Below are 9,250 nucleotides of genomic sequence, written 5' to 3' on the forward strand. Positions count from 1 at the left end.
CTCTCTCTCTCTCTCTCTCTCCTCCCCCCTTTCCCCACCAGCTTCCGGTGGGGTTTTTAAACCTTCCCACAGTGGCATCTCCTGCTGACACCATTGGCTCAGTGTCCCCTGCCCAGGGAGCAGCTGTTTGAAAAGCCAGCAAAATGCCAGCTTGTGGCTGTGGCGCCAGTTCCTATTCCAGCCATGCACCTGCAGGTAAGTTTTCCTGGGGTTGGGGGGTCTATTTACTCTGTGCTGGGGCTCCTGGTGTTTCCCTGGGCCCCCGCAGAGCCTGTGGGGGCTTCTCGCCACCACAATCACCATTGATACATATGTGGAAATTAGGGTGCTTCCAGATAGTCCCATCAGTGCAGTAAATTACTGCACTTAAATCCATGTGTAGATGATGATGTCAGGGTTAGTTTACTCTGGCTCAAATTGAGCTGGTATAAATTTAGTCACATAAATTGCATATGTAAATGTGTCCAGCTGATCCCAGTGATCTAATCCCACCCCATTTCCTAATCCCTGTTAGGCCAACTCTCTCTGTTCTGTGTTTCTACATTTTTTTTTCACAGTGGTCTCCTGGCCCACTCTTAGAACTTCTAACTAATGGAGTAATACTAGTAATCAGTAATACTAGTAATCACTGGACTGGGATTCAGATCAGGACTAAATTTCCAGCTGTGTCACAGATTTCTATCTTCCTATGTCTACTTTCTCTAAACTGGGAGCTCTTCAGATCTATATATATAAGACTCGCCTTCCTGGGAATTTAAGTTCTAGTGTAATAAAAATAAAACAAAAACAAAACAAAACAAAAACTATACATATAGTTTTTAGTCAACACATGAAGTAAGTTGCTTCACTGAAATCTGTCCAGAACACCTAAACAACAGTTTCAGTCATGAACTTAAATAATATATCTTTTAAATGGCAAATGAATGTAAATTGTAGACTCAAATTTCACCAGAGCCCTGCTTTACCGCAATTTGTGCAAGATGTATAATGACAACTTTCACTCTGTTTCATCTAGACAGCTCATTCTACTGCCCATTCATTCTCACTAGTGTAAATGAAAAAAAACTGAGTGTCATTGAATCAGTACCTCTTTGGGAAGCAGAGAAGTCCGCATCCAAATTCTTACTCCTTGTTGGCCTTCTCAGCTTGTTCAGTTTTGCAGAAGTGGAGCCCAATATGTTACAGCATCACAGGTCAATCTAGGATTTTGAAATGGCAGGTGCAGATGGTATAGCACTTCATCATATGTAACACAACAAATGTTTCTCCTTTTAAAGGGAAACCAGAAGGTTTACTAATATGCTAAAGGGCTAGCACTATATTATTCAGTTTAAGATCAAAGCAAAAACAAACCTAACTTTTTACATTCACACTAATTTGTTGGATTACATAGTAAATTAAAAAACAAACAAACAACAAAACAAACTAGGCAAAAGAGAATCAAACTATTTGAAAGATGTGATACCATTAGGGCCATACTGATTATAGTTACATTTGTAACTTATTCACATTCATAAAACAAATTCTGGCCACCTTGAGCATCTTGACAGTGCCTCCAATATTTCACTGTCAGTCATTTCTACACCTTAGTTAATGTTATCACACAAGTTAAAGATTTTAGCTAGAGCTAAAAACAGTATGTTGGGCTGTAAAATAGAAGCAAAACATTACCAGGAATGGCTAACAGACAGCAAAACCGCAGAAAATAAGGTAGTTTGACTTGTGCTACATCAACTATTAAAGAAAGATAGAGGGTTGTTAATTCCTGTGGAGTGGAGAGAGATTAGCAGGAATCAGAGAGATGATCATGAGTCATGAAGTCAATTGACTCTCTCACTGCTGCTTGGACAGAAATGAACAGCTTCTCTGTGGAGCTGGTTTTAAAGTTTGGGTGGAACAGGAAACAAAGGTGAATGCAACTGCACCACTGCACCCCCTACCGCCTGGATAATCCCCTGAACAGCAGCAAGTGTGCATATGTGGGAGGGTGTGTGAATTGCTTATATTAATATATACACACACCTCACACACCACACACATGCACCCTTGCTGCTGTACAGGGGATTATCTGGGCTTTGCTGTGGTGCAGTTGCGCAGTTGCATTCTCCTTTGATTCCTGCTGCACCCAACTTTAAAATCAACTCTGAGTAGCAGTCCACACATACACGTGTGTGTATGTATATATAGATTACTTAAATTGAAACAGTTTTTAAAATACAGTCTTTGTTTATGGGGAGAAAGTTGGAACCTACATATTTCCATAGCTTTATGATATAATACAACTCAAAGGGCACAGACTTGTAATAAAACTATCCCTAATTTGCCAAAATGTATATGTAGTACTATGTGAAACAGCACCATTTCATTTTGACTTCTGTTTTGCTATTTCAATGGGGCAGTGTTTTGTTTCGAGTTTTATTTTGTTTCGAGGCACTGTTCCATTTTGTTTTGTCGAAACTGTTTTGCTGTTTCGACGTTTTGCCCATAGGCTATAGTGGGGAATCACAAAACTGCCTATAACTTGATTATGTCTTGCCTGATTTGAATGAAAGCAGCAGGAAGAATAGCTTCTGTTGATGCCACAAAGCCTGTCAAGTTTCAAGGAGATAGATGCAGGGGGTTCTGGAAAACTGCACCTCAGAGTCTTGAAAGCAAAACACGTGTGAAGTATGAAGGCAACTTATAAGTGTGAAGGCACAAGGGGGTAAAAACAGCAGGCATGGTAGCCCCATGCTGAGGCCACAAAGCCTGCCAAGTTTCATGGAGATAGGGGCAGGGGTTTCTGGGAAACTACACCTCAAGCTACTGACAAGCAAAACTCTCTTGATGTGTGACTGTGTGCGTGTTTTTCCATTCTTTCCCCAGAGCACTGAGTTTGGAAGGGACCTCAGGGAAGGATCACAGCCACTGGCCAGCTACACAGTCAATATCAGAGCAGTCCTTTCCTCCTCTTCCCTTTCCCTCTCCTTCCTTTCTATTTCCTTGGAACCAAGCCCAGCTTCGAAACTCAAAATGTTTAGAAACATTTTTAAAGTTTCAAGTGCCCTCGTTTCATTTCAAGGCTGCTTCAAAGCCTTTCGTTTCATTTCAATTTTGCTGTTTCAAGCTTGAAACAAGTCAAAACAGTATTGCAATGAAACACCCAGTGAAACTTTGCACAATCCTAATATACAGTATCCATTAATTTATGGGATTTTTTAACTTTATGCCAAGTACTGGAGGATAACTGTATTTTAACTTCAGTCATAAACTAAAATTGTATTTGAACTTTATGACTGTTTTTTTTTTTTAATTTTTTTTTTTTTTTTACCTCATGACTGAAGGAAAACTGTATTTTAATCTGGTGGGTATGATGCACATTTAAAATAATGAATCCCTAAACATATAACTTTTTTTCTAACAGAAAGGGCACAGATGGTGCTATTTTGGAAGTATTATTAAACCACAGTAGTCACAATGGATCTTTTATATTATAAATTTGCAGGTGGAGAGTGTCATAGCCACCTTTCAGTAAAGCAGGATTTAGTTTCCTAACTTAACAATGAAGATAGAGCCTCTGTTTGAAAATTTGATGTGCCACTCACAGTGTTATCCTCTTGTGTATTTTCTTCTAAAGTATAAAATAGAAAGCTTGGAATTTAAGCATTAGTTTAGGTCTTGCTAGGAAACAAGGCTTATTTTAAAAGTAGGTATTTACTTTAAGAACTACATTACTGATTATTTTTTTTGACTCCCCATGCTTGCAGCACTCTGCAGTCTTTCTCTGAAACGGAATTGACTTCAGTGGAACTGCTGAGTGGAATAAAGTGCTACTCCATGTGAGCCTGGGGAATCAGAATCTGCCTTACAGAATACAGGTCTAGAATTAGTGTCTATCAAAAATAGTATGGTTTGATGGTGCACTTTTTACCTTTTCTGATATTATAAATCTCAGTCACATGTGTCTAAAAAGAAAGAACAAAACAGGTAATTCCTAGTTATTTTTCCCTTTTTTTTTTTTATAATAAATAAATATTGATTGAACCATTCATTATTTTTTTCCAACATAATCAATATTTCCTATGTATTTTCCACAGATACTTTTTTCTAATGCAAATTGAAAAGAGCTGTCACCTAGCTTCCTTTGCTTCTTTTGGAAACTAGTCTTCATTCTAGCAGACTGCTAGAAGTTCATTATAATCATTCCTTTTCCATTTGCGCACTCTCAGCCAGTTACAGCTATTTGTATTCTATTTAACTGACCTAAACAAAGCCAATCTCTTTTCTTCTTTGCACTCACACCATCTGGCCAAAATTAATTCTTGTTATACACATTTAGGTTTCTATGTCATCCCTTAGATTTCTCTCTTGTGTCCCTTTATTTTATGTCTATTTTGCTCTTCCTAGTGTTTGATCTGTTTTAGGTGGCAGTTATACCGAGACCCTCTCAGTTTTAGGTGTACCATCAGTTGTATTGTACAAAGGGGAGCTGATTCTCTACTTTACGATGACACAAACTTCCTACCACAAAGTCTGATTGGCCTTATTGTTATGATTATATCATTTGGCACAATCCACACTCTACCTACAATTCCTTCAGGTGTCCTTTAGCATTACTAGAATTTAGTGCCTTATGTCTAGATATATTTTTGGAGACAATATCATTTTCTGTCCAGCACAAGCTATGGGCAGGTGTTACATTTGTGATGGAGGAAGAACTCCTAGCACAAAAGAGTTCAAGGGTTTTTTAAAGGAAGGGAGTTGGCTCTTTCACAATAAATTTATTTTACTTTCTGTCAAGAAGTCCTCCTCTTCCCACATTAACTTGAACAGCTATATCCCATAGCCTTTCTTCTGCTCTCCCTCTTTCCTTTCAGAGAAGAGGGAGGGAGAGCACTGGTTCCCTGATAGCCCAGTTGTCAGAGAGCCCTGTGGGGACCCAGACAAGGAGTAGACAGACCTGGGTCACACACGTCTGTACATTGCACTACACTGGAACCATCCCAGGAAATTTCAAGCCCGAGGCATCTGCCTCTGGCTCCTGCCAGAGACCAGGAAATTAGTCTCTGTATGAATGGGAGGCATTCATACAGAGACTAATTTCCCATTCCACTGTGAGATGGGTCCAGCTGTAGTGCTTCTACCTCCTTCCCTATACCCCCTCTTGGGGCATCTAGAGGGGGGCACAAAGTAGGTGGGATTTTCCCACACCTAGAACAGTTCTGGGGCTCTGGCAGGTCTCCAGCCCCAGGTGCATCTGGATCCTACCCCACGTGCTCCTTGGTATTATCTAGGGGGATGCATGGAGCAGGGACTTTCTGCTGCAGTTAGAACCATACCAGGGCTCCAGGAAGGTTCTCACTATGGGAGAATGCCCCCCACCCTCTGTCTACCAATGACTATTTTGTTTCAAAGCCTTGTTCCATTTTGTTTTGTTGAAATTGTTTTGCTGTTTTGACGTTTTGCCCATAGGCTATAATGGGGAATCACAAAACTGCCTATAACTTGATTATGTCTTTCCTGATTTGAATGAAAGCAGCAGGAAGAATAGCCCCTGTTGATGCCACAAAGCCTATCAAGTTTCAAGGAGATAGATGCAGGAAAACTGCACCTCAGAGTCTTGAAAGCAAGATGTGTGAAGTATGAAGGCGACTTGTAAGTATGAAGGCACAGGGGAGGTAAAAACAGCAGGCGTGGTAGCCCCATGCTGAGGCCACAAAGCCTGCCAAGTTTCATGGAGATAGGGGCAGGGGTTTCTGGGAAACTACACCTCAAGCTACTGACAAGAAAAACTCTTTGATGTGCAAAACTCTTCTGCCAATGACTATTAGTATAGGTGGACATTCAGCTGTAGTTCCAACTACCAAAGAATGGCCCCTGCTTTTTATAATTCTCCAAGTCATCCCAGAGGTGCACAGAGGATGGGAAGCAAATCCATCTGGAGCTGAATCCCTCCCAGAATCCCAAAAAGGCTCTGGTCTTAGGAGAATGCCCTGCTCCAGCCAACTGACAGGATGGGCAGGGAAGGGCAAGTTTCTCTCATGACAATAACCATCCCAGAGTCCCATGAAGGTTTCAGCCATGGGAAAATATCCTCCATTCTGTGCATCCTTTTGGTTGACCCAGAAGTTAACCATAGGTTGTACAGGGGGCAGGGACTGGAAAGAGTGGGGAGGGCATTTTCTTTCACTCCTCTCAGCCCTTTATGGCAAAGAACTATCCATGGCATCTTCTACTTTTCAGCAGCTGATAACTGCCTAATAACAGCTTGCCACCTTCCCCAGCAGGAGACAGGACAAGCTTTCAATCACTGGATTCCCTTAAGTGTAAGGATGACTGAAAGAGCAGCCATATAGTACCGCCTGGCTGGAGAGTTCACTTGTATCAAATGTACACTTCAGCTCTTGACCTATTTTTCCAGTGCCAAGAATTTCACAGGAATTTTTAGTGCTAGAAATAAGATGATTGCCATGGATGATTACAGTCAGACACCAGGTTATTTGCTCTGATCTCTTGTATATCACAGGGCATTACATTTAATTTTCTTGTTTCTTTCCTTGTTTTCTGTCCCCAACTTTTCCAGCCAGCATTAGCCAATTGCTACATTATGATCCCTGATAATCACAAAATATCCTAGAGTTCTAGTGGTGTTTGGGATATTTACTGTAGAACCATACTGTGCGCGTGTGTGTATGTGTTAACAGAACATGATTCTACACTCATGCATTGAGTGATTCACGTGTACCTCATTAAGAACTAGTAGATACAGATATATTAGTACAGAACTATGACTTTTAGGATGGAACACAGTAAACTTGCAGGTGACACTAAACAGGGTGATGGAAGATAGGATTACAATTCAGAATATTCTCAATATTTTGGAGAAATGGTGTGAAATAAACTGAATGAAATTAAAGAAAGGGAAATGCAAAGTACACTACTTAGGAAGGAACAATCAAATGCACAGATACAAATTGAAAAAATAGCTAGTAAGGCTGCCTAAAGGACATGGGGGATTATAGCACTTTGGATATAACATGAGGTGAAGTGAGCATGCAAACAGTATCTCCTTTGTGTCTGTGGTGCATTCCACAGAACCCAACTGAACAATGAAAGCAGGATAGAGTTCCAAGTAACACTGAAATTTGTTCTATATGCATTTAAAATTAAAATGCATAGAAAACAATTAAAGCATGACCATTAAATTCTACATGAATTCATTATGTAGACTGCAACAGCTTGTATAATTTGATGTAAACCTGTTGACATTGCTGAAGAGGGTAGTTGCGAGCACACAGCCCTGCTTGATGCCATTTGTGACCAGAAAGGGTCCAGAGCATTTGTCATTCACAAAGACACGTGCCTTTATGCCTTTGTGGAACTGTCAAACCATATTAATGAGTTTTTCAGGGTATCTATACTTCTTCATGATTCCCCAGAGGTTTCCGCAGTTCACCATGTTGAAGGCTTTGGTTAGATCGATAAATGTGAGAAGGTTGGACACTTTCCAAGATGATGACGTTGGTATAGGGATCAGGTACCATTTTGATAGAGACATCTTCAGCCTGCTCAGGCTCTGAGTGAACTCCAAAGTCCAGACAACCACGCTTCACAATTTCCTCTTTCCTGATGACTGCATTATGTGCAGGCTCACAGGGAGAGATGCAATGATCCACGGACCTACTCTTGTCAGTCTGTGACAACTTTGGACTCACTATTAACATGAAGAAGACTAAAATAATGTTTCAACCTGCACCTGGCACAACACCTCAGTAAACACACATCTCAGTTAAAGGCCAACAACTGTCAATGGTCAACAAGTTTGCCTATTTAGGCAGCACGCTCTCCTGTGCTGTCAACATAGATGATTGATGATGAAGTCAATGTGAGAATAGCAAAAGGTAGTGTGGCCTTCAGCAGACTCCTTAAATCAGTCTGGCACTGTAGAGGCATCAGAATGGCAACAAAACTGAAGGTTTACAAAGCCATCATCTTTCAAACCTTCCTTTATGCCTGAGAAACCTGGACCATTTACCAGTGTCATGCCAAGAAACTAAACCACTTCCACTCGTGCTACCTACAAAAGATACTAAAGATCAAGTGGCAGGACAAGATTCCAGACACCGAGATGCTTGGAAGATCAACTATCCCCAATATTCATACCCTTCTGAAACTGGCACAGCTAAGATGGGCTGGCCACCTCTCAACAATGCCTGACACTCGCCTGCCAAAGAAAGTCTTTTATGATGAACTGTACACCAAATAAGCAGTACAAGGCCATCTTAAAGGCCATCTTAAAGATGAAGAGTTTTGGCATTGACCCAGAGTAATGGAAGCGAATTGGTCATGACCGTCCATCCTGGAGGTCCCAAATCCAGAACGAGGCATTGGTCTTTGAACAGCAATGCACGGCAGAAGCAATGCGGCTGGGAAAACGAAAACTTCCTGTATCCAGTCTTCATAGCTTTCCTGCCTCTGCTGCAGCAGATTGTTCAAAGATCAGACTTATAAGTCACCTATGTACTCACATGACCTAGTCTCCACCTCCCTTTGTTCTCTTCCCTTTTCCTTTTTTCTTTCTCTTTTTCTCGCTTGTCCTTCCCTTTTCTCTTTCCCACTTCTTTGCTCTCTTCTTCCCTTCCCTCCCCCCATTGGATGCAGTCATCTTTGTCTGTGAAGGATGAAAGTATATATATAAACCTGTTAACATTAATAAATCTATGTAAAATAGCTGTGGATCTTTGTCTAAAATAGGTGTATTCCATAATATAAATGCCAAAACTTAAACCATTTTTCTTCATTAGGGACTCTAGGATTCAATTGAGATATTTAGTGATGTATTATTTTTCCAGAAAACATATTTGTTTTTAATTATAAAGTGAATTCAATATACTAAACTGTGACTATATAAGCTATGATGATTAAGGAGCATTGACTAAAAAAAAAAAGGGTATTCTCTTCTTTCTTCATTTTCCCAATTCTAACTTTTTATGCCTTTTTGTCAGCTTACAGATGTGAACCCCCCCAAAAAATGTGCTTTACTTTTAGCTCAGTGTACCCCCATTCTGAGCTCAGTGCATGCCCAGAAGAGGCACTGCATTAGTTTGACCTGGCTTGTCCAACATCTGTATAAATCAGGTGCTTCAGCAGGACTTTTTGGTACTTTTATCTAATAGCTGATTTACCAAGCTTTAGTTAAAGTGATGTTTCATTAGCTTTAGATAAAAGTTCCCACCACCATTCTGATGTACAGGGACACTAACCACATGTG

General features: G+C 40.5%; 1 long non-coding RNA gene across 1 annotated transcript in view; it reads left to right on the plus strand.

The window, feature by feature from the left end:
- The window catches only part of LOC109321995, a 15,258-nt gene extending 9,490 nt beyond the window's left edge, over positions 1–5,768 (plus strand). Inside the window, exon 3 of the long non-coding RNA XR_002104269.1 lies at positions 5,653–5,768. This is a non-coding gene — a long non-coding RNA (uncharacterized LOC109321995). The remainder of the gene's footprint in view (positions 1–5,652) is intronic.
- The last annotated feature ends 3,482 nt before the right edge of the window (positions 5,769–9,250 follow it).

This window comes from Crocodylus porosus, unplaced genomic scaffold (genome assembly GCF_001723895.1).
Source record: "Crocodylus porosus isolate Cpor-Errol unplaced genomic scaffold, CroPor_comp1, whole genome shotgun sequence".
Classification (NCBI taxonomy): Eukaryota; Metazoa; Chordata; order Crocodylia; family Crocodylidae; genus Crocodylus; species Crocodylus porosus.